At 44.3% G+C, this 26,285-nt stretch overlaps 1 protein-coding gene across 5 annotated transcripts in view; it reads left to right on the top strand.

Moving 5' to 3' along the window:
• Window positions 1–7,173: 7,173 nt before the first annotated feature.
• Window positions 7,174–26,285, top strand: part of LOC309874737 (sodium channel protein type 5 subunit alpha-like) — a 206,962-nt gene continuing 187,850 nt past the window's right edge. For 4 of the 5 annotated variants that reach the window (XM_082753226.1, XM_082753222.1, XM_082753224.1 and 1 more), the window contains exon 1: window positions 7,174–7,338. The gene's annotated coding sequence lies outside the window, so the exon portion shown is untranslated. Of the gene's footprint in view, window positions 7,339–22,452; window positions 22,547–26,285 lie in introns of all 5 variants that reach the window. The other variant, XM_082753223.1, reaches the window with a different exon arrangement.

A 26,285-nucleotide genomic window follows, 5' to 3' on the forward strand; every position in this document is an offset into this window, starting at 1 on the left:
GTGAGGAGCAGGCTGGTTTATTATATTAGGGTTACAGGAAATTTATGCTGGAGAGTCATTTTGCAGAGGCTCTAACTTTGTCTTGAAACTGCTTTGGTCTAAAAATTGTTTGCTGGGAAAAGGAAGATGAGGGGCAACACTGTGATGGGACCTGTTGAAAGTTTCAAGTTGGAAATGGAAGTAAGCATTTATCCTGCCAATAGGATGAGTACCAGTACTCATGTTAGCCCTCCCTGAGGGCAACAGGGCTCAAACAAGTTGCCCATGCTATATCGGTATAAAAAATATAGTTTGAAAGAGCTTCAAGGCAGGCCCCATATCCCTCTGGGCATCCTTAAACTGCCCAGCTTAAAAAGCTTAAAAAAAAAAGTCCAAAAAGTAAATAAATGCTATTGCGAGTAGCAATAGGGCTAGAGCAGTCCTAAAGAAGTTGACAGGATTATTTTCATTCTGAAAGACATTGTGGTTTTAATGCTTAGCTACTCCAAGCACTTCCCAGAAACTGAAGTGGTAGCTTCTGAATACAAGATAATAGGCATTACAATTAATTAGAAGATTCAAATAAAATTAAAAAAAAAAAAAAGGAAATGGCTGATGATTCACATAAAATACTAAGTGTACTGGAAGGAAGCTTGACTTTAATTAGTGTTAAATGGAGAAAAGGAGGGCATGCTGGATTAAAAAAAAAAAAAAAAAAGAGGAGGTATAAGGGTGCTAAATGCAGAAAATGGCTTTATCACTTGAATCTTGCCTCCAGTCCTTGGAGGGGCTGCTCATTAGCTGTGCCTCCGTGATGTACCCGAAGCCATGTGTCTAATGCAGGCCTGTCAGTAGTGTTTGATCCTCTGGACTGTGCACGAGTGGTGGCTCTGGAAGCACAAGGAAGGCAAAGATTTGCTCAGACTGCCTGTGGAAGGCAAGGAAAGTGCATAGAAAGTTTGAAGGTGTGGCAAATAAGATTTTACATCATGTACGGTCAACTTTTCACCATGTATAAAATAGCAATATTTCGAGATGCTTTGGATTCTTGATTTTTTTTTTTTTTTTTTTTTTTTTCCTAGGAACTGATAACCTATGTTTTGTCTGCCTTAAAGTCCACTCTTATGGGAATCATAGCCAAAATTCCCACGGAGCTTGGCAAAGTTTAGATTTCATCCCCCTAAACATCTTCTTGGGGCACCCAAAGTAGAGAGAAAGTAGAGTAAGTAGAGAGATTGCAGGGATAAGGCCACTTCAGTAGTTTGAGTTTGTCTTTTTGACACTCCCCCCTCCAAAAGAAAAAAAAAAAAAAAAAGGAATATGTTTATATTTTTGGCTGCTTTGTGAAGGCTCAATGTGCAGGAATGCTCACTGACCATGGGAAAGGAGGGGTTTGAATCACCTCTCGGAGGGAGTTGGCATAGGAGAGTTCATATGAGGAGAAGTTTTTTCAACCTTCTGAATGTCAGAAATTCATCCTGCCTGAGGAAAAGGCCTTCGTTACAATGCAGGTGACACAGGAGAAATAGAAAGAAAGCTTTGCTGGAAAACCAAGTGTCTTCCTGACACTGCTAATCACTAGAGCTGATGTAAATGCATGTGCCTCTCCTCCGCTCTCTAAACCACCTAATCACCGAGTGTTTGTGCTGTCCGCAGGCAGCAAGAGTGCATAATGGGGCATAATTCAGCACAGCATAACCTTCATACCCTTCCACATTAAAATTCAGCTATATTCTGGTGTGACACAAGTGGCCTAATTGTGCGGGGGGGTTGCCATTTCAGGGAGGTGCTGGGAAAAGGAAATAAATTACTTTTATTTTAATGATGTGAACTGTTACGCATCTCTCAGGGCACTGAATGCTGTCTTCACACTTGGACACATTCACTGACTGCCTGTAATTTTTTTTTTTCCCTTAAATTAGATTAACTCACTTCAGGATTATATCTTTGAGTCTGATTGAACAAATGTAGCAATTTAGCCAGGCGTTACAGGATTTCCCCATGGATGCTTGATGAGAGATGCTCCATGAGGATGATACACTTAATTAAAAGATGGAAGCTGAAGACTGATCCAGATGTACCCTGACACAGCAGCTGGGTTTATGTCAGGGTCTCTTTGCTTATCAAAATCAAAGCAGGGAATGAGAAGAAGTCAGGGCTCATAGTGCCAAGGGAGGAACAAGCCCAGCTCTCAGACTGTGTCATGCCTGATCACCATCCCTGATGTGACCCAGCAAAACCTGGTGCAAATAGAGGTCTGACCTGATGCTTTCCATAGCACAGAGGAGGCGTGGATGTGGAGGGATCCAGCCCTTCAGGTTTGCTTCATTTGCTCCTAGTTGGGGGCTGGGAAGCAGCTGGGAAGGGACCTTGTGGGGCTGTCATCATTGTCCAGGCAGTAGCAGGGGTCGATATGGGATGTCCAAAGCCCTTTTACCCAGTTAATAAATGAGCAACGTGTCGGTGATGTGCTGAATCGAACGCCTTTTCTTCATCGCATGCACCTTGAATCCTCCATTGTTTTTAGGCAGGAAAGCCTTTCTTGTCCTGGTGTCTCCCTCTATAGCAGAGTATTGCAAATAGCAATATTTTTCTTGCCCGGTAGAGGGAAGTATTGGCTAAAATGAGCATTACGTATTTTTTTTTAAAAAAAAAAAAAAAAAAAAAAAAAAAAGAGCACCTGGTGCTAAAGGAGCTTCTCTCACCACTTATCCCTGCTCGTAAAAGGCTTTATAGCAAGCCGTGGTCTGTGGCAATCAAAGGCACTCACACCGAAGGCGGGAGGGCAAAGTGAAACCTTTCAAGTTTGGAAGAAAAAAAAATATATATATTTTGGCAAGTGAAGTTTTGCGGGATTCTAAGGAAGTGTATTTTTTTTTTTTTCTTTTAAGACAAGGAACAGTGTTTGTGTTTTAGACTAAAACTCTTCTCCAAACTCTCTCAGTTTCCATAACTGCATGTTCTTCAATTTCTTTGTTTCCTTAAAGCAGATGGCAATAAATGTGTGGCGATTCGGATGAAAGAAAGGTTTTATAAATACCTCAGAAAAATAAATGGCTCTTTGCAACCAGCACTGCTGCCTGTAATCTCTTTAAGAAAGCAATGATTGCTTCATAAGAAAAAGGTACATTTTTTGGAGAGAAGTGAATAGAAAGATGACATCAGCTGATCTCTCACATAGTATTTACTTTGCTGCTGGTACCTACTTCCATCTGACATACACATTTATTTGGTTTCAGCTGACTCATCTGAACTTCTTCACAGACGCTCAGTAAGTCAACATTACCTGAGAGTTTCCTGCAGAAGGGAAAATTTTGGCAAGGCAGCACATTTAATCAATTTTATCTCTCTGATCGATCTGCCTGTAGGGTTCCAGTTAACGTGGTCGCTTTATGATTAGTTTTTCCATTATGAGTTGCTCGTGTCCCAAGGATGCTTGCTGCATGAGTTTGATGCTGCACAGATCTAGATCCCACCCCCAAAGTGCTGCCCTTCAGCATATGCTCCTTGGTAGCGTTTCCATATCTCCTGAAGCGATGCTTAGCGGGATGCAATTTAGATATGAGAACCTAAATAACACATACATATTTGATCTAAAAACTTGGGGGCGAGTAATGGTTTTCTGGGCTGAGCTGAGCGAGGAGATAGAATATGGGGGATGCTCTCATTCCTGCTTCTGGTGTGGAATAAATTTGACAGGTGGTTTTCCTTTCCTATCCTTCTCCCTTTTCCATCCTTCCTTGTCTTCATCCTCATTGTTTCCTCTGTAAATACTGCTCTGTGTTTCATATAAACTGGGCTCAGACTGAGCTGAGGAACTAGGATTTGCAAATGTTAGGAATAATTTCTCAATTTCTAAAGACAGATGAAAAGAAGATGGGTTTTCCTGGTGCTTAATCGAGATTATACAGTACATTTTCTCCCTCCATAAAATAGCGGTAGAGTTGAAAACTTGGAGGATCTTTACTTATTACTGACTGCAAAAGAGAGACGAGGTGGTTAGACTGGTGGATGGACATTTAGTGAAAGCTCAGGGGCTTATCCCTCTTTTCCCTGGCTGTGACACTAAACCTGTGACACTGAGATGCTGGTGGCTCCCCCCTGCCCACCTCATTTAATTTCTGGGATCAACCCTGACACAGTCACTGCTGAGATTATTAAAGAAGGAGAAAGGGCAGAGATAAGATTCTTCATGGGGGAATTGTGAGTGGAGCAAGAATTGGATGAGAAAGACTAAATTATTTTAATTTCCAGCAGTCAATCCCCTTCTACATGAGATTCCTGAATCTGAGTGAAAGCTCCAGCAGTGTCTGGAATCCAATACTACCTGTTCTGCTAAAGCACAGGTAGGGATATAAGAAACCAAAAATGCCCTCTAATATATACATGTGTAAATCTTTGTTCCAAAACATAAATCTTCAGCTGTCATCAGTGCAGACAGCAGTACATCACAGCCAAAGCTGTCTATTAATCAACTTCTCCATGGAAAGAAGAAATAAGTTCACTTGCCCTCTCTATGTGCAAAGCCAGCCCCCCCATGAACACCCTGAGAGTATATTTTAGCGATTTTAGGGAATAAACACTATTTTGAGAAGCAACTTAGGGCATGGCTCTGGGGTTAGAGACTCCCACCTCAGTCCCTGACAGTGATGCTGGTCCCACTGTCCCAGAGCTGGGGGTGTTTCTGGGTGCTGAGGGCACCTCCACAGCAGACTACGCTGCGACCATCCCTCTGCAAGGGTTTCCATTGAGGCTGGGCTCGAGACACCAGCAAACTCTGGTTTTGGACCTTTCTGGTGTGAGGTCCTTTCTCCAGTTAATTTAATATGGGGTAAAAACTACTATAAGCTCCGCAGAAAATGAGCTGTTTCTCTTCTGGCGTAGAAATGTGCTGGCATAGCAGCAGGGTGTGACTGGAGGGGCTGAGCAGCCAAGGCTTTTGGAGCAAAGATTTACATGTATATGCATCTGAGGGCATTTTTGTTTTCTTATATCCCTGCCTGTGCTTTAGCAGAACAGAATTTGCTTCTGCGGATTGATGTTATACAGACATTGCTGGAGCTTTAGCTCAAATTCATCAGTTTCGTGTTTGACTTTGTGGTGTTGAAGACATGCCCATCCTCTGTCTACTTTAGGTCCTCATGAGAATGTCCTTCCCTATGCACACCAACTATTCAACTTCTTATCGAGTGATTAAAAAGTTAAGCTGTTCCCTGAGGATTTGTCTCCCTCTATCTCTTACCTCCTACACCTTCCTGCACTGCTCTAGGCTTTCAGGGGCTGTTTTCCCATCAGGGATCTTCCTCCTTGCTCACATCCATCCTCCTCTGCTTTTTGTAGCCTTCAATCCCCTCCATCTCTGTTCATTTCTGTTCTTCATTTTCTAGTCCCAGTGCTTTTCTGATCTCTACCTCTTCTTCTCATCTCTCTCTCTCCTCCTACTCTTCCCCATGACACACTTCTTCATTCCCTGCTTTTCCAGCTTGCGTCTATGCATATTTTGAATCCCTCACTTGATAATTTCTTTGGATGTGAGCTTTCTTTTGAACTGAGACCTGTTCATCACACATTTCTGGGGCCACATTTTTTTTTTTTTTTTTAACATTTTGTAGCCTCCTCAATTCTTTCCTGCCTCATTTGCTCCTTTCCCAGCATTTGTATTTTTGAATCAATACCCAGACTGGAGCTGCTTTCACAGGAGTTTTTATTGGAGCTCCAGACTCTTTCCAGAGCAGTAACAGCCACTCAGAGCCCATCACAGGCAAGTAAAGCCATGCCCATGTCCCCTGTATACACTATTTTACCTTGCTCAGTGTTGTAAGGACTTTTTGCAGTTCTTCAGAAGTTTCTTTCACCATCCTGAATACTTCAATACTGCCAGCAAATGGTCACTCTTCTCTTTACCTACGAGCATCCATCCATGACCTTCTCACTTACTGCCAGGCAGCTTATTTTTGGTTAAAACTACTGTTTCTGCTCACTTCCATGCCACCCTTTAAGCATGACTTGGCCTCATCTGTTCCTTAGGGCTTGAAGCACTTGGGATACAAAACTGAAGGAGCTCTTGGGTAAGGTTGAGTTTTGTTTTACATGGGGTGGAGAGAAGGCAGCTTTGGCACTTCTCATGCCTGCCACCTTCCCCTGGTGCTGGGGTTCCCCTGCCATGTCCCACTCCCCAGCACCTCTTTTCTCCCTTGTTCTCCCCCAATTTATTTTGCTGCAGCTCCATCCCACCTGCTTCCCCACCCCGCCTTCCTCCCCAGTCCTCCTCATCCCACCTTGCTCCATTGCTCCCTTCTCTCCCTTTCTTCCTCTGTATCCTTCTTCCTTTCCCAACTTATATCCTTCATCCTTGCCTATCCCTCCCTATCCTTCCCTATCATCCCCATCCTACCTTCCTCTCCATCTTCCTCCCTCTCTATTCTCTCTCCACCCTTCCTTCTCTCCATTCTTCCTTCTCTCTCCATCCATCCTTCCTTCTCCCCCCACCTCTGACCCCTGACTATCCTTCCTCCATCCTACCTTCCTCTCCATTTTTTCCCTCTCTATTCTTTCCCTTTTCCTCTCGTTTCCCATCATTCTTCCCCAGCCCTCCTCATCCCATCCTTCCTCCTACCCCTGTTTCCCATCTGTTCACCATCCCCACCTTTCCCCCTTGCCTTTCTTTCCCCTATCTTCTTCCTTCCCTCCTTCCTCCCCATTCTTTTCCTTCCTCCCCATCCTCTTCCCCCATCCCCATCTCTCCTTCCTCCCTCCTCTCCTTCATCCCCATCTTCTTCCTCCACCCCATCTCTCCTTCCTCCCCATTCTCTTTCCCCCTCCCCATCCTTCCTTCCTCCCCATCCCCTTCCTTCCTGCACATCCTTTTCCCCCCTCCCCATCCTTTTCCCCCCTCCCCATCCATTTCCCCCTCTCCTCCACTTCCCCCCCCCCTTTCCCACCCTCCTCCCCCTTCCCACCACCCACCGCCCCACCCCTACCCCCCCACCCCCCCAAATTTTTTCCTCCCCCTTCTCCCCAACCGCACCAGAGGGCGCTGCGGGCCGGCCCCGGCCCCGGCCCGGCTCGACGGGGCGGGGAAGGGCGGGATGTGCCTCCCTCCCTCCCTCTCTCCTCCCTCCATCCCTCCTTCCCCCCCTCCCTCCCTCCCGCCCCCGCCGCCCGGCCGGGGCTGCGCTCCCACGGTTGCCGCACACGGCGCGGCGGCTCCGAGCCATGAACCCTCGGCGGTGGCCGGGCAGCGCGCCCCGCAGCCGGGCTCTTCCCTCGGGACGTTCCTCTGGGGGACTAAAAACTCTGTGGATACAATGAAGTGGCTCTGGGACTCTTGGGGTAGCAGGAAAAATTAAATAAACCGATGTAAGTTTCTCTCTTATTTTTGTTGTTGGTGTTGGTGGTGTTGTTGCTCGGTAATAATAAATAAAAAAAAAAAGAAAAAAAGAAAGAAAAAAAAAAGGAGAGCCAAAGATGTCTGGTCGTGAAAATGTTGGAGGAATTTGGCGTGTTGGGATTTTGCCTTCCCCTAAAGTTTTCCCCTCGAGGTGGGAGCGCTGTCCCGTCCGGGGAGGGTGGCAGTGAGGCTGCCGGGCTGGAGGAGAGAGAAGTTGGCTCAGCAGAGCTTGCTCCGGGGTGTAAAAGTGGAGGAGGTAGAGATGTAGGGTTTGCTGCTGAAGGGGAACTCTGGCTGGGAATTTGTCTAGTTTCCGTCTCGCTTCCGCGTCCAGAAGTGCCGGAAAGAGATAACAACACAGAAAATACTCTGCAAATTGTTCGGTAATGTCATGTGGTGTCGGATGTCTTTGAATGGAAATTTAGTGGCACGTTTTGAAGGGAAGAGATGAGCTAGAATGGATATTTCTGCGGTGGCAGGGAAAATTAATCATTCTCCTGTATCATGAGAGTACTACAGATATTACTTATAAGAACTGTCATAATATATTAAGTATATATCTTAATAACACCACTCACCTCAAAGCCATTTGTAGAACACCCGGGCTTAAAACACTTGGAGTTTTTAACGGCATACATTAAAAACTCCACTTGGCTTGTGCAAGTGAAAGGAAAACAGGGAGAGCTGTGCTGCACTCCGGCAAGGTGATCATGATTTTATCAAGGCAGCCCCGGGGGGAACGGTGACATACTGGGAGCACCGCGAGAGAGAATGAAAGCTAAATTAAAGCAAAACTTATGCAACCAAAGTGTGGCTGCAATGGAAATATATCAGACTTTTTAATTATATTTTTTCCTGGAGATTCGGGTGAGGAGGTGGAGATGAGCTTCTAAAAAGTGGAGAAATACACGAGCCGCGTGCACCTACGGCAACAGGTTTCGTTTTGCTTGGAAAGGATGAGCTGAGCTTTGTGGGTGCTTGAGCTGAGCCTTTCCAGTTGCAACTGGGGCAGCTGCTGATCCTGCAGACGGGCGGCGGATCTGGAGCTGGTGGCCCCGATTTCTCCCACAGCTGGGGCAACAAGCAGCTATTCCCGAAATACAGGGCGTATGGTGGAATAACCGCGGCGATTCAAAGAGGATTTGTCAATACTAAAAATAAACAGGCCCGCAGATGTGTCCTAAAGGGTCATGTCCAGTCATAACATTTTCAGGGCGGATGTGCCGATTTCACAATTTTGCTTGTGCGTGTCCTGTCCAGGGTGCTGAAGTTCATTTTGCTGCTATTTTCCAGGATTTCTGGGCTTTGCAGAAGTGGTTTTTGGAGGCTTCCTCTCGGGTTAAGGCAGTGGAGGTTGAGTTGGAGGGTCCCCCCTGGGTGGCATGACGAGGACGCAGGGATGTGTTTTCAGACACGTATATTTGATCCGTCCTTTTGGCGTGGGAAAGCAGGCCAGGTGGAGTCGCAGATGGATCCAGCAGATCCTATAAGCTTTTGGTGGCAGAGAACTGGAAAGGTCAGAGCTGTAAGGCAGCGAGGAGTGAAACCCCCTTATTCTAATGGACTAAGAAAGTGGTGTTTTTGAGAGTACTGCTGCTTATTGGTTTGGGTGCCTTGCCTCCGATGAGATGTTGTCTGGTTCCAAAAAAGTTGCGGGGAACCCTGTGTTGGGATGCGATAGGAATGATGCAAATGGGATTGGAGTGATGCCCAATGATTTCGGTAATATTTTTGTTTTTCTGGTGTAGCCTTTTCAAATGGCAAACACAGCTGATGGAGACCTTCAGAAATAGAGGGTGCTTAAGAAAAAAAGTGTGTCTTTTGGGGGAAAAGTGTCTCAACAATTAAGCAATGGAAGCCTGTGCTGCAAGTTGTGATATTTTTAGATTAATGTGCCAAAAGGTCTCAGCTTTAAGTAGTGGGGTTTATGTAATCTTTGGTATGAGACAGATCGCAGTATTGCCAGAAATAAGCATAGAGGAATATGCTACTTAACTTGTATGTGTTTGGAGTTTCATGTTGTAATGTGTTTTTTCTCAGTTCTTGAAATTAATTCTGAATCCTTTTATCATGCAGATTTGTACTTTTTGTCTAGGACTCTCAAAGGGCTTTAGAAACACAAAGGATGAGATTTTGATACCTGTGTCTGCATGGAGGAGTAGTTTATGCTGTGAGGAGTGCTGTAGATTTAAAGCATGCAAAAACTCTGTACAGTATGGTTGAGAACTGATATTGTTTCATAGCCTCAGTCACTTGTTAGAGATCACAGAGGAACTCAGTTGCATCATTGGGTATGTAGCCCAAATATCTTGACCATGAAGGGTGTATGTAGATCATGAGGCTTCCTGCTTCTGAATGACAGCTTATGGGTATAGAGTTTAAAACTGCAACACAGAGGAAAGCATTGTATTCTTGGCTTGAATCAGAAACTAGCCTCTGTTCATGGTATGATGGACTAACCCCCATGGGACCAGTTAACACCTCCTAAGACTTCTACAGGTACAGAAAACGGCTGAGTAGTGACTGTGTTCTTGATTTAAATGCATAGTCATATTTAAAGTTTGTATTGATAGAAAATGACATTCTGAAAGGCATAGAAGATTTATGAAATATAGCTGGTTTTAACTTCTTTAAAAGTCCTTATTTTTGGTATTAGACAGTTATTTATCCCTTCTTTACTATTTCCAATTTAGTATCTGAAAGGAATCTTCTGCACATGTATGTGAGGAAGGAACATTTTGGGTTGCCTGTTAAAGTGTGTTGAGTGGTTATTTGGAAATCCTGGTCATGCTTTTTGGAAGGAACAGCTTATCATCTATCACCCCCTCAGATGTCTTTGTTTTTTAAATCTCAATTTGAAAAACACAGAAGAGACCTGTTGTTTTCATAGGGTGGTTGCTCAGTTTTTCTTTAAAATTACTACTGTGTAAGTTGTCTCCAATCGTCTTCAAGAATTATTTTGGAAAATTATAGGTCTGATAGTTAAAAGGTGGCAACAAGTAATTTCTCACTTCTGTTAAATAAAAATCATGTTTTACAAAGGCAGTGTCTCTCTGAAGTATATACTTGACTTCTGCTTGTGTTACATGCTATCTTGTGGTAGAGCCTTAATCAAAGTATGAATTTATATTTTAAATTCTCTCTGCTTCTCCGTTTTGTCTACAGTGTCTGTTGTTGTTGATGCCTGAAAGTGTCCAAGGCCAGGCTGTATGGGGCTTTGGGCAGTCTGTGCTGATGGGAGGTGTCCCTGCCTATGGCAGGGATATGGAACTGGATGGTCCTTAAGGTCCCTTCCAACCCGAGCCATTCTTTGATTCTAACCTGGAGGAAAAGACACGAAATCACTCGGGTATATCCCTATATGCTTACAGTGGATATCTATTCCATGGTATCATATATCTCTGCAAACAGATCAGATAAGCATCTGTTTGTTTATCATTAAAATAACCATCGTCCTTATGAACACTGACCAACACAAAACCCTTGCTATATTTCTATTGATCTTGTTTTATTATTTATTTTGCAAACCAAACTGATGGGCCCACTTTGACCTGGCTCTGTCTCTTTGGGTTTCTCTTGCAAAGTGACAGTTTCTAAATCAGGAAGGAAATCAGGTCACATTTCTGGCTCTGCAGGATTTATATCACTGCTCTTCTTTCAAAGTAATTAGAGTTACTAATAATGAGGAAAAGAAAACTTTTCCAGAACTGGTATGTCCCTAACCCCTCTCTCCTTCCTGCTGTTTTTGTGTCACAGAAGAGATCCCGGTAGTGCAGAAAGTTTGTTGTGGAGGATCCTTTTGCTCCACCATTCAGACTGTGACCTCCTTCAAGTTAAGCTGCAGGTGATGTGGTCACTATTACAAAGATGCCTTCCTTTCCTTATATTAACAGTTTCCTTCTTTATTCCCTAGTCGTTCCAGTATGGTGTTACTGGGCCATCTGTGGGCGTCCCAGTCCCAGTCCCAGTGGGTGAGCTCCCACAGTGGAGCTGCTCAGGTTTCAGCTTGGGAGAAGAATGAGGAGACACTGACAAAGAGCTGTTCCCATCCTGGTCCCTGAGCAGGCTGGGGACAGAGGAGGGGGACAAGATAAGAATAAGAGACACAGTGGTTTTGTTAAATACGTGTAGTGCCAGCTATTGTGGTTATGGTTTGTATCCCTTCTTCACAGGCTACTTATCAGTCACAGTTCACTGCAGCATACTCCCAGGAAAGCTGGCAACTGAACGACAAAAATTCCCTTTCCTTTAATATGTCCACCTTTGAGGTGGGGCTCAGCCTCCTGCAAGGAGGTTTGCAAACCCTTTGTGTGCAAAATTTTCATTCATGTTGAAAGACCCCTTATCTTTCATGGCAAAAACATGCCTCCCTGCTCTTTGAAACCAACAAAGCCATTTTAATCACAATTCTGCATGACAAAAATGGCTTGATTTTTTTATCATAATAGTGCAAGAGCTTTTTTAAATACAGAGATACCACACATCAAATAATAAAGTTGTACCAAAACAGGCTGAAAACTTTAAAATTCTGTTCAGCATTGAGTTTTCCTTTTCCTTTTTTTTTTTTTTTAATTGAATTTAATTTGAATTTAATTGATTTTAAAGTGAGAACATTTCTTATTTACCCTATAGAAAATAAGTCTGTTCCTTATCAGATTGTTTATTTCAACTTTCAGCTTGAATTGAACTTCCCTGGCTCACTAAGCATCCACTAAAGAGGCTTTTTGCTGCAGTGCTAAAGCCCTGCCAACAGGTTACAGGTTGCTTTTTAACCTTGCTGGATTCCTAAGAAGCTAAAACTGCTGTGCATCATTTGAAAGTTATCATACTTTACTAACTTTAGTCTAACTCCAGGATTAGTATGGGACATTTAAAATGTCATACTGATGGTCAATATTTGAGTGTATAACACTGAAAGCAGACTGTGGGCATGAGTAAGGTGTCTATGTTGGAAGTAAGGAGTGTCTCTCAGTAGTCATGGAGTTTGTAGGCTGATTTTCACCAATAAGCCAGGTTTTAGAGTTTTGGAGGGGTTTTGTCTTGGTGGGGTGCAGTTGTTGTTTGTTTAGTGTGGTTGGTTGATTTTTTTAATTAGTATTTTTTTTTTTTTTTTTTTTCTCTCTCTCTCTCTTTCTTTTTTTTTTTCTGTTTATGATTTAATATTTCTCTAATGCTTTAGAGAAAATCGAGGAATCTGTGCAATAGGAAGGTATAGGAAAACTTGCTTGTGGACAAATTCTTTCAAGACCCATTAGCTGAAGATAAATTAGATACTAAGTTTTGAGGCCAAAATCCATTCTCAAAGACTCTATTATTCATAAAGTGATTTTTCAAAGATTCTTTTTCTTATTGTAATGAAATATTCACTTTATGCAAACAAACAGGCAGTGTTGTTTGTGTCTCAGTGGCTCAATATGCCACCATTCCCCCTGGCCGGCTTACAGAACACTGACAAGGGGTTTAAAAGTCACAGGAGCCAGATGCCCACTTGGCCCAGGTTAATCAGAACAGGGCAGCACAGAGGGCAGCACATTTCTGGCGATTTTCAGTGAGCAAAATTCACCCCAGTCAGAGCCAGCTCAGGTTTTGTGCTCCACTGCCAGCCCACTTCAGTCTTCCGAGGAGCATTTCTCGGAATGGGCTGTATGAGGGCAGCCATTGCCCTGGGGAAATCCCAAAGAAGCACAAACTTTTCAAAAAATCATACCGGTGACAATTAAATAAACCAATAAATCCTCACTGTTGTGTAAAGCTCATAAAATTGAGCAAGTCTGTGATGAAAATTTAATTTTTTCCTCCATGATATAGCCACCTAAAAGGGGTAGAGGTGTTAGGGGGAGGCTTTGCACGGTGGTGGGAAACTCTGCAGGTGCCTGTGCTGCTGGAGATGCAGCACAAGCTGTGGGACAGCATGGGTGGTGGAAGGGGAGCATGAAATGATGAGAGAGCTTCAGCCCAGCTTGCACAGCTTGGAAACGCATCATCAAAGCATTACAGCCTGACCTGTAGACAGGCATTTAGCATCGTCCCAGGTCTGACACGTTAGTAGCTGTTACATAATGCACAATTATAAAATCACGCCAAAGACTCTTTAAAATACCTGCCTGATTACAACTGGGCAATTGCGCTGCTTTTAATGGGACTGGGTGCTGCAGGTAAGGTACCCCCTGCACCAGCGCATATTCCCCTCCCTGGCAGCTTGAAATACTTTACCAGGTGGAGCTAACAGTGCCATTCCCTTGGTCAGGAGAAGACCTCTTCCCTCTAAAGCTCCCCGGTGCTCGTGTCCTCATCCTGGTTCACCTGCCCATGCCTGCTCTTATGTTACAGAGGTTGTCCTGTGCGTCTGGACGAGGGTTTCTACCCATCCCTGATCCCCAGATTTAGCACAGCAAGCACGGCAGCATGACGCAGCCACTTCCTTGCCCTCCCTGGGGCCAAGCACATCATCTCTATTGCCTCCCTGGCTGGAGTTTGAGGCCCTGACATGGAGTGATGTGTGGCTTCCATGCTGCTGAAGGGGCTGGAGGCAATAAGAGGGGTTGGGAAGCACTGCAAGTATCTTAAGGATTTTTTTTTGGTCTTTATCTTTAAACAGTGTTTCATGTTGAAAAGTCTAATCTCCCTCAACACATGCATGTAATTCCCATTCATGTGAGAACAGAGGCTGCTGCCGGCATGCTCAGGAAATAACCCCGTCAGAGCTGTGGTGCGTGGCAAAGTTACCCGTAGCTTGCTGAAGTCCTTGTCGCTTTTTCCTTCCGTTCATTTGTCAAGCAGAGGGCTGGGTTCTGCTCTCAGCTCCATAAATCCAGATCGACTCATCTGACTTCGGTGGAGCTAATCCAGATTTGTGCAGTAGCTTCCCCGAGGACTGCCCGGTTTCGCTCTGGGTGACAGTTAGTGTGCCAGTGTCAGAATACATCTGATCTAGCCAGATTCCCTGTCTTGAATCATTAGTTATTCCTTGGCAAAAGTTTCTCAGAAAGAGCTGTTGTATTTGAAAACAATATACAAATTCTGTTGCTAATGTTAGAAAGTACAGGATTTTTTTTTTCTCTTACTGTTGAAACTAAATATAATTTGAAAGATAATGTACAAGAATTTAAATATAGCATGCAATTATACATTGCATATGAATAGTTTCTCTCATTTTTAACATGCTTAGATTTTTTTTTACCAGTCTTTCTCAGCAGACAGCTGTTAGATAAAGAGAGAGAAGTGAATAGTTGTTATGAAACAACATGTCATAGCTGAAGGAAAAAAAAAAAAAAAAAGAATCATCATATGAATATCAGAGGAAAAAGACAGAAAAAGTCATCTCTCACTTCCTGTGCCTTTTGCTCCCGTCATGTCCTTTCTTGGCACTTCTGAACTTTAGCTGAAGAAGTAATTTTGTTCCTGAACATAATGCTTAAGATCTGCAACAAATTTCCATTGCACTCCTGTTCTGTCTGTGTGCAGGGAGTTTTGAATCAAGGCTCTGAATTCTTTACAGGAGGATAAAAGTGGAGTAGAAACCTTCCTAGGAAAGTCTATGAATTCTTGGGTTCCTTTACCTTTAGTGAAAGTCTTGTTTGAGTTGCATTGGGTTTTCTTTCCTGTGAAGTTGCCTAAACTTGACAGTTCCCCAGAGTTTTCTCACAGTGTCCCAACAAGCAGCTGCAAGGTGTACGGACGTCCACCTGGGTGCCCAGGGTGGCTTGGGCAACCTGCTTTGTCCTGTAGCTGTCAATACCCCAGAAACACTGCACTGGGTCACACATGACCTTTTTTGGGGTATGGAGGTGGCGAAAAAAAAAGATCCCCAAACTTAAAAATATAATAATAATAAAATACTCATGGTGACTCCAGACTCCTGGGAACAGAGGAAGTGGCTGAATATGAGGTTACGGTCTGAAAACACTGAAAGATTCTGGGCTGTGGTTTTCTTTTATTAATTAGCTAAAGTGATATTCAGAATCTGAAACCAAGGCTTTTAGGCACATCTCTGGTGCCTAATTCTGCTGGCTGTCTCCTTGTACGGTGAATCAGGAGACTGTTTATTGAAGTCAGTGATGCAGCGTCAACATAAGTGCAACATAAGGGAGATGGGGGATTTGTTTACGAGCATAAAAATCCCCTGGACAGTTTAATACTAACAGTGAAAATTACTGAATAGCTGCAAAGCACAGGCTTTAAATGTAGCTGAAATAAGTTTTCTGGAACATTTCCAGCATTATTTTAAGGGCCTGATCCAGACCCCAGTGCAGCCAAAGGTAAAGCTCCTTTTGATTTCTTGGGATCAAGCATTATATTTCTGAAACACCATTCCTGCTCCTAGAATTTTCTAAAGGTGTCTTTCAGGTGGTTTTTGATTACCTATTAGGCCAGATGTAATGTCTTTTGTATTCCTTTAGCTCCTGGATTGGTTAAATATAAGAAGGAAATAGCATAATAATTCTGTTGCACAGCACATTCTAATTTTCAGTGTACTCATTCATTGGACAAGATGTAGAAAACTATCTTTTGTTGCCTGTTTTCCCAAAGAAAATTGGTTTTACCATTACTCTTACTGTGCGTCTGTCCTGTCCTGTAGCTTTTGAACCTCCTGGATTATTTGGCTCAGAGATTTAGGACTAGAAGATATTTGGGTTGTGCGAGTTTTGTCAAAGGAGAGGGTGATCCCAGATAGAGAGTGGAGAGACTGAGAGAAAAGTCTTTTCCAACCTAGATGATTCTATCATTGTAAAGAAGGTGACTGTAGGGTGACTCAGCCACATAACTTCATGACAGCCAATCCCTCAGAGACCTATAGGGGAGCAGATTATTTTAAGTAAAGTGAATTGTTCAAAGAATTTTTAGTGTATTGTATTGTATTGTATTTTTAGTATCCCACTGCCAGGCTGGTGTCCACTTAACCTACATTAACCAGGTTCATGAGGTCACATAATGCCAGGTGTAGACTATGTAGAGCTAATTGTACAGTTTTAAAGGAGATTTAGGGAACAAAGCTCTGGGATTTCGTCCCTTTTCAAAATCACATCTGAAAAGACTCCAACATAAAAATGTGTGCGCGCAGCTGTGAGAGTTTGTGGTCCTGATAAAGACCAGAAGAGATGAAAGAGGGATATATATGTTGTCCCAGAGGACCATGGCCCTCCCTCTGCTCTAATCCTGCCCCACACATGGCTAAGACCATATGCATGCCTGGGAGATGTTCGTCTGTACTGGCACCACATCAAGTATGAATTACTAACCATGTATATACATACAAATCTATAAAAATCAGGAATAAAGCAGAGCTATTGAAAATGCAATTTTCAGCTGCACCAGCTGGAATGCAATTTCTAGCTCCACCAGTTGCACACTCCCCATTTTGCTGGGATCTGTCATCTGTGGTGTCAGATGGGGGATGTGTGCCTGCCTATTGCATGACGGTGGTGCAAATGGAGCTGGCATTTAGTGGGGATATACTGAGGACCTCCCCCCCGTGCATGTGCACCCTTGCAGCAAGGCTGCAGCTGCTTCTCCCCTGGCCATCACTGCGAGATGGTACGAGGAGGGGAAAATGGAGAAGTAATCCCCAGCTGACACCGTTCCTGCCAGGAGGCACACGTGGCCAGCAGCGATTTACACAGCCACAGCAGGGACTGGCCTGGGTTCAAAGGAGAACAGAGGTGGCCCCCTTCTGCTCCTCCTCCTCACCCTGCTCTGCTACAGGCTTTGCCTTCCCTGAACAGTAAAACCCACTTTCTGCCATTGCTTACAGACCAAAATGCTTTTTTTTCCCCTATGTATTGCATAGGATGCTAATTGCCAGGTGGGCTTTCTGAGCTAATAGTTGGGATATAGCCTTTAGTAATGCTTATAGTCTTTAAGTAATGCTTATCTTCTGTGAGTCTGTCAAGTTATCCATCCCCAGTGTCAACCCTATTCAGCTAGAAAACATGCTGAGCAGCAACATGTGGCTCCTGTGAAGTCTGGTGTCTCAGTTCAAGCACAACTTAGAGATTCGGATGCTCATTTGATGAAGAAACTGTGCTAGGAAGTGCAAGAGGGCAGGTGTGCCAGCATGCTCCATGTTTGCTAAATCATGTGGTGTTCATCATGCCAGTAACTTCAGGTTCCTCAGATCCTGAACGAAACCTGGAAGAATGTGCTTGCAATGACATTTTCTTCTCTCACTTCAGTGGCCCAGGATCCCATCTTGAATGCAGAGCACCATCATTTCATGCTCACTGAAAATTGCGACAGCTGAACAAGCGAAGTGCTTTGCAGCACCGCAAGGCCCAAACCAGGCCTCATGGAAGCCTGCAGCTCCCTCATAAGGGGAGCGGAGGGGCAGGCGCTGAGCTCTGCTCTCTGGGGACAGCGACAGGACCCAAGGGGACGGCATGGAGCTGGGACATGGGAGGGTCAGGCTGGGTGTGAGGGAAAGATTCTGCACCCAAAGGTGGTCGGGCACTGGAACAGGCTGCCTAGGGACATGGTCACAGCACCGAGCTGCAGGAGTTCAAGGAGCATTTGGTCAATGCTTTCAGACACAGGGTCTGTTTTTGGGGTGCTCCTGTATGGAGCCAGGACTCAATAATGCTTGTGAGTCCCCTCCAAATCAGGATGTTCTGTGATTCTAGGATTCTAGGGCTCAAAATGCTGGACCTTGCACATTTATTTGAAATATCCCTATGTTGGTTCTAATTTTCCTCCTAATGCTAGTCTGAAAGCTAGTTTTATATTCATAGCTAGTTTTGTGCATGTTTGAATGGCTCCCTGGTACATTATTTCTTTAGGTAGATTTCTATAATGTTAATGAATGTGAAAGTTGTGATTAGCACAGGAGATTATTGCTTATAGCAACTACACAATGTATTAGGCAACCCATCAGTCTTGCTGTTAGAGCACTCTGCAGAATTCGATAAGTGACATTATTTACACAGTTGCCTTTATGAGCTTGAGAAACTTTGCAAAAACGTGTTATAATCTAGGCAATAGCTTTGCTAAAAAGCAAGTTAGCTTCATCGATTGCATTTCTTCACTTTGGTTACTGAACTGCGTGCTAAAAATAAATTAAAAAAAGCCATAATTGAGATCAATCTCTAATTGATTTTGACTTGTCGTGCCCAGTTAAAAGCAGAACTGATGCTTTCTGGAATGTTACTGATGTTCAGAGACTTTGTAGAGCTGCATACACGGAAAAGCATCAATAGCAAAAAGAATGATCTCTTAATTTGGGCTTCATACAGAATTTTTCGTACTTAAATGTCAGACTAAAGTTCAAGTGTTCTTCAAAGTCCAGCAAGAAACTTCAGTGTCAATGAAATTCCTGTTAAAACTGTCCTGTGAGGCTTTGCTGCCTGTAAAGGCTGGCTCCTTGAGCCAGAAATCACAGTGATCCATGGGCTGTGTAAGCAAAGGCTTGGCGACAGGGTGGTGGTTAACATGGAGAGCCTCTGATGGGGTTATCCGTGGTGGGATCTGTGCTCTTCACGCAATGAAAGCCAGCCTCAGCTGCTCCACAGCCGCTTTGGCTGTGGGTCAGATAGGGACAGACGCCCCGAGGACAGCCAGGACGGGCTGCACGGCTCCGTGCTGTCCCCGCACAGGGCTCACGGTGGACTCGGGTTGCAGCTCCAGTGCTAAACATTGTGGAAAACGCTCTTTCCAAGAAGCACGAGGTCAGGTGGGGACCCATGCACTGCGTCCCTCTCCTCCATCTCCAAAAATACCACCCTGCTCCCTCCGCTGCTTTTCTGGTTGTTTTTCACTGGACCGCCAGCCCTGTGCCGCAGGGACGGAGGGAGGGGAGAGCCAAAGCAGAGGACAGCCTATTTTTAGGCTGACTATCTCCCACTCCCTGGCATGCTGGGTGCCAATGAGGTGGTGTCGCAGGGCGATGCTCGCGTGTCTGCAACACAGCCCCTGGAGCAGGAAAGGAGCGGAGATTTGAGCCACCTTCCTGCAGGCTGGGAGGGTCCCAGTGCCTGTCTAGATCAGCAGTAAGTTTTCACCTTTGCATCTGTTTATTTCCAACTGGATAGCTTTCTCATCCCTCCCCTCGCATTTTATAACAGAACTACATAAATGCTGTGCTGTGCAGTGTTTTCAAGCCCAAGTGCAGGAATTCTGTTTGTGCCTTTCACTTGATTTGGTAGTGGGATAAAAAAAATAAATAAATACAGGTTATAGAATTTAAGCTCAACTGCATCCATCAGAGATTATTAAACTGTAAAGTGAAACTGTGATCACCTCCTCCATTTCAATAATAGCAGAGGAGTCCCCATAATTCATTAGTGTTGGAGCTAGAGCATATATTACCTAGAAAACATTAATTCAGGGAGGTGGATTTTCCATCCTTCAGTCTTTGGTAAATTGGCAGTCTTTGGAAAATCACAGTCAAATTATTTTGTTAAAAGTGTGCACGTTGTGCCTTATTTATATATCTTTTGTTCCAGTTCCTGGCCACTGGATTTCTTCTATGTTTGTCTGACAGGCTGCAAAGCCCTCTGTAATATGCAGAGTAGCAGTATTGTCGTGGCTGTGTTTGTCCAAGGGTACTGGTACAGAAGTGAATTCATCTTTTGCCTTTCTCTTTCGTATGATGAAGCTCTTTGCATCATTTACCATAAGTCTGGTTTCTAGCCTGTAAATGTCCTTGGTGATGCTTCCCTCAGCCTTTCTAATTCATCCCCATAACCCTTGAGTTGGCGACATCAAAACTGAGCACTGTACGGGGGCAACATTCCCATCAAATTATATTTGTGCCCTCTCAGCGCTGATTAACCAAGCCCTGCATCAGCTATTCTGCTTGTCTGGCCAGAAAGCAGAGGTGACGTTCACTCAGATCTTTCTGTTTATCCATATAAAATCCTGCCACAAGTGCTTTACAGCAGTGTTCCAAGACCTAGGAAAGCAACATTGATACTCAGAGTGAATTCTGGCCAAGCCTCTAGTAACCCTTGGGTACAGTTATCCTGACTTGTTGATTTAAAAAGTCAAGCTGTAGAAGTTTCTGTATGTAGTACCTCTTTGTTATTTGTAAAATGGAAAAAATGTCATTCTCAGAGTGTTATTCCTCTGTTGTATTTTTTTTTCCCCTGAATACAGAACAGAAATCTGTGTTGAACATTTTTGCCTTTTCTGTGGCGTTGCACCTGACAGTACTTCCACAATACATTTTGGTCTTTGTGTTTGAAAAGTTCATTCTTGTCTTCAAAAAGGCCAGTGATGTCTCTAGCCACAGATTTCTCACTGTGTCTTTTTACTTTACTGTTGTCACCTAAGTCACTTTTACCATTCTTTCCTTCATTTTTATTTTATTATTTTATTTTATTTTATTTTATTTTATTTTATTTTATTTTATTTTATTTTATTTTATTTTATTTTATTTTATTTTATTTTAATAAGCTTTGCGCAGTGACATGTGTGCAGCATTTCTTTGCACCACGTAAGATATTTTGGTTGACACAGGAGAGGAGGCAGAAACTCTTCCAAGCCCTTCAGTGCCCGGGGAGCTGACTGCCTCGTCATGCTGTGACTGGACCTTTCTCTCTCTTTGCATTGCCTGGCCAACACGGGATTTGCAGGACGACGCAGCAGGTATTTGGAGAGAGCTGGGAAATGATGGAAGTTCAAGTCCCCAACATCTTATGAAGGGTGGAATTCTTTCCAAGTTAATAGCCTCAACAAAACAGATCTGCTTCACATCACCAAACCTTGATGCATCTCTTTTAATGCAGGACAGGCTAAAGAGGCTGCACTCCCCCACCATTACCATATCACACATGAGGGCAGCTGCAAATAATCTCTTTTTCTCCCATAAAATCTGTTTGCATTGTCACACCACCTTCTTCTGTGTTTCTGCTAACGTGTAATTGGGACTTAAGAAAATGAAACCAGGGCCAGAAACAGTAGACATCCCACAGCCACTTCCTTTTTGCAGCCAAACAGTAAGTCACATCTCTGCATCCTAAACTGGAGACTGCACCAAAACAGCATCCTTGGGATGCTCACTGGTCTCAGCACTCTCTTGCTGGGCTGAAACACCCAGGATTTTGGGAGAAGCCCTCTGCTCTGTGGGAAAGCCCAGGCTGGGAGGTGAGCTACAAACACTGGGTGAATGAGCTGAGTGGTAAGGATTGTAAGGAGGAAAGGCAGCTTCACAAATTATGATTGAATCTCTACAAGCCAGTGATTTTTTCATTTACATTAAAGTACCAGAATTCAGTCTTTCAAGCCTCCTGATACTGGGGTCCCTTAGCAAGAGGCCCAAGGCTTCCTGGCTCTGACTGAACATGAACTCTGGGCTGATGCATATTTATTATTATTTTCTGTTTCATGCTGCTGATTGTCCCAGATGCAGCAGAGGAAAATGACTTTCAAATGAGAAGATTTTCATAAGCCTAGAGCATAACTGTACTTGGAATGCAAACTTTAATCAGTTATTATCTGGAAAAATGTCTAACACAGTGTCAATCTCTGCTGGGTTCCCCAATCATCCTAACATCAGCTACAGGTGGTCCTTGGACGAAAGATGACTCCCGTGTAAAGCATTTAGGACTCCTTGTAGGGACCTTGGAGCAGGGACCACCCACCTTTCTTATGTACTCTGAGAATAATTATAAATATTAATGATAATGATTAATTTATGTTGGTCAGAAAGCTTTACCTCACTGGGGGAACAGAGTATTTTTAGTCTTGAGAATCTCTGAATGTTTTTGGCAAAATCTTACTGTTGGATTCAAGTTTCTGCTTCTTCAGTTCAGCAGTCAGGTTCCCATACTCTTGGCCAAAGAAGTGCCCCTAATCCAAAAGAGGCATCAAACCATCTGGCACCCCAAAGCACCCAGTGCTAGGCACCTTACAGGGGGTCAAACCCCACATGGGAGGAAGCTTTGCTTCAAGATCCCGCATCACCCCTCACCATCCCACTCTAGGGCCACTCCCTGCCCCAAGAGCTTTTGCTCTGCACCTAAAAAATGCAGGTACCCGTGTAAGTGGTTGCAGTAAAGAGCTACCAGAGGAGGCAGTTTTTTTCAGGACACAACCAGAGAGCCTACTTAGCATAGTTTTACAGGCTGCTAATGTGGTTTTATTGCTTCTAGGACCTGACCTATTATTGTTATGTGCTGTGGATGCTTTTATTCATTTGGAACTGGTCCAGGGATCTCTAACGGAGCTTTGCACAGCATGACCCAGGTATGCCCAATGTAACACTCCTCCCATGCACTGGGAAAGATGTGTTGTTTTTTTTTTTGCACTGCAACTGGGAGGCTTGGGGAATTAGGCTGGCAGCACACCTTACCTTTGCAGATGCTGTGCTCTGGATCCTGCAGGGTACTGGAGGACTACAGGGTGGGAGTAAGGGATGTCTCCGTGCTCCCCATCACTGCACAAGGCCGTAGGTTTCTTTTTGCTCTGTTGTGGACTCAGTGTGCGTGTGCTGAGCGCTTCAGTCCAAGCACTGGTGTGCAATGAGTCATCCCCCTCTGCTGCTAATAGAAAACTCGACAGAGCCCAGATTAGAAATGGACAAGGGATGGTTTCTTAGACTCACCTTCCCCCGCACCACTGAGCCCAGGAGTTGCACAGCCACGGCTGCTCTGCTCCATGCCCTCTTCTCCCTCAGACAGGTTGAAAACCCATGGGGGAGAGGAGGGATGAGGCAGAGGAGGGTGGAGGAAAATTCAGTGAGTCCTGGTTAGGCAAAGAGGCCTTGTTCATCCTGACCCATCACCAGGACCAGCTTTGCCTTACCAGTGTTCCCATGGCCAAAATAATGGATCTCAGCATTATCTGTAGTCCTTTAAGCATTTACTATGTTTTGGTGTTACTAGTTTTGACTTTCTATCCCATTTTACAGCCTCAAATAGCTAAAGTGAATGTTTTCTGTTTATTGAGCTTTTCGTGGTTTCTTGATAATAAACAGCATTTTTCTACATTTTTTTCCATGCTTAAAATGCTGATCCAAGCAGTACCATCTTGTTTGTGAGGCCAATTGCTGTCTTGAGATGCCTAAACACAGATTTAAAAAATAAATAAACTTCTTTTGGCAAATGGTCACTTTTATGCCTGAATAGTCCATAGGGGCCTTGTCGGTGTTTTGCAAGTCTAAAGAGGTCTTCCTTGTTACCAGAAGTAGCAATTTCATACTGAAAGCGGCAAATTTTTGTGTTATGGACATAAAAGCTTTATATGACAATGGGATTTTGCTATGAGCACTGGGAGCGTGGGTGCACATGTTTAGCTTTAAGCTAATTTTTGGTTCTCCCTGAAGTGGTCAGGTAGTTGGACTCAGTGATTTTTTAGGTCCCTTCCAACTGAACTACTCTACTCTACTCTACTCTACTCTACCCAAGTCCCAGGGGCCTGATGAACAGTCTTTCTGCCCACAGCTCTCAAGAGTTTCTGTCCTCACTGCCATTTTTTCCGCCTCCAAAACCTTGCTTTTGCTTCCTTCCAAGCAGGAGCACTTCCCACCTAAAGAAACAGCACTGGATTAAGGCTTTTAGCTAAAAGGAGAGGAGCATATGCATGCCTTACACAGTTAATCAGGGATAGAGAGAAGGGGAATTTTGCTCTTGTGTGAGCTGAGACATTGCTTTGAGGTGCCTCTGTCTCTGCATGGATGACATATCCACCTAGAGAAGCTGCATTCTCACCATGTGGTTTGCTATGTAAGATGATGTGGTGCTTTGGTGATCAAACACAAAAAAGCTGTTGTCTTCAGGGAGGTTGAGTTGTTCAGCCCAGGTCTATGCTGCCCTCCAGTCCTCAAAATGGACCTCTGCTGGGGACCTGCCTAGCTTTTGCTCTGCATGGACTTTGTCATGCATATTGAAGTTGTGCTGTTAGGAATAACAGAGCATTCAAAGTATTTCAGCATGAGTGGCTCTAACCCTGACCCTAGCCTCACATAGCCTCTAAAAATGCAGACTCGATGAAACCGCTGAAAATATATTGTAGAGCTTAGCCATCAGAGCAAAATGCCTGTAAATATTTTTTAAAGTAATCAAAAGGCGAAAAAATTAAGAGCAGAAGAAGGAGAAAGTGCACTGCTAGTTCAGTGGAAAAGACAATTGTACCTGCTTGTAGCAAGAACAACTTCATCGTCTGATGCGTGGACTTCTTCCAGCTTGTCACAACAAATACTGCACACCCAAGGCTATTTGTTGCATTAGCAATAAACCAGCGAACATAGGGAGCTGCAGCTCATGTTGGCACATAAGCTAGGCACCAGTTACCGCTGGCACAGATATACTACTGTTTAGCAAGGAGGAGAACTGGTGAAGACGTGAAATGGCATCAAGGACACACTTTGTTTCCCACCTCCTCTGAACTGTGTGTTGATCAAGCCCAAGTGTTAAGTCAAGCCCCAAGTGACAGCATTATCTACTGTTTTTCTAGGAGTACTCAAAAGACACCTATCACCCTACAGCTGAGGCTCACTGCACTTTGGTTATGATAGGACCAATCTTTATTCTAGGACCTGGCAGGGCACAGCAGCAGCTGACTTCAGATCCCAAATGGCAGCTGAGAGATTCCACTAAGGAGAATCCTGTATTCAGCTGTGAACGAGTAGAGGGATGGTTTGTAGCTTAGCATAGGCAGCCTTACATAATGCAGCCAGAAAAACAAACAAATGAAGAGGTTGCAAATGACCCAGAGGATACATTGCAGAGAGGTGAGGAAGAAGAAAGCCCACATTATTCTTGTTATAAGTATTTGAAGGTAGTTCCCCGCTGGACGTCACAGCTCAATCTTATTTGAGGTAAAATCACCTGGCTTTCATCAAGGTTCCTGTCTGTTCCAGGGGCTGGATGACCAGAGAAACAAGTGAGCTGCACCTTGTAGAAAAGTCTTGCAATGTTGTCCTTGGCTTTCATGGTGGAACTATATAAGCAAGGTGTAAATGTCTTTGCAGCCCAGACTTCTCTCAGCATCTTTACCTCAACAGAGCTGTTCACAAGATAAAGGAATGCAGAGGCGAGGGTCATGGAGAAGGAGCAGCTGGACAGGATAACCTGTGGAAAGAGATGGTACTGCCTTGCCTTCTGATGGCAGCCTTGCAGCTGCCTTCAAGATAAGAACATGAATCCCAGAGATAGAGCAGATGTGGGCTTGAAAACCACAGGCTTGTTAATAATTGCGGACTAATATATCACAAGAGTGTCTACAGGCTGCCTTGGAATTGCTCACATGAGCACGACAGAGGGACAGAGCGCAGGGTACCTAGACAGGCTATGGACACTGATCTTTCAGACCTGCACTGATCAACCCTCAAAAAGCAATTCCACAAGCTCCAGTTTGGCCACCTACATTGCATCTTCTATTTCTAGGTTTTCAAAGCCAGAAGCGCTTCTTTGTCTGTCGGGTGCTGGTTTTGAGGTGAGAGCTGCCCCCAGGAGCAGAGTTCTGCTGATGGGGAAGCATTGTGGCTGCTGAGCAGGAAGACAACCTCCTGTTGTGGGCATAATCGCTGCATTCCTTGACTGGGAGAGGAGCGGAGCAAGCCTGCCTGTGTAGGACTTACATGGAAATGGCATTTTTATGGGAATATCTGAAATGCCTCTTACAGGCACCCGGTTAAACACTCCTCTCTGTCTGGCCACAGGCCAGTCTGGAGTCCTTTGAACTTCTTGCCCTCCAGGCAGAAGCTGGGGTTGAGTTCTCCTGTTGGCTTTCAGGACACTGTTTTTGGTAGTAGCCCCAGCGAAGGGAACCCAGCAGCCTAAATTGTTGCCAACAAAGTTTCATGTGTCTCATCGGCCATGGTAGGGGTTTGACAGAGTTTTGTCTTCTGCAGTTTTTGTGGCACTGTGTCCACTCGCTGGCAGACCTCAGATTTTAGCAGGGATAGAAGGCGGATCACAGCTGGTAGCCAGGCAGTCTGCCAGTGCGCATCAGCCATTTCTCGTGATATTTAGCAGCTGAACTA

This window comes from Aythya marila, assembly GCF_965140915.1.
Source record: "Aythya marila genome assembly, chromosome: 2".
Lineage (NCBI taxonomy): Eukaryota > Metazoa > Chordata > Aves > Anseriformes > Anatidae > Aythya > Aythya marila.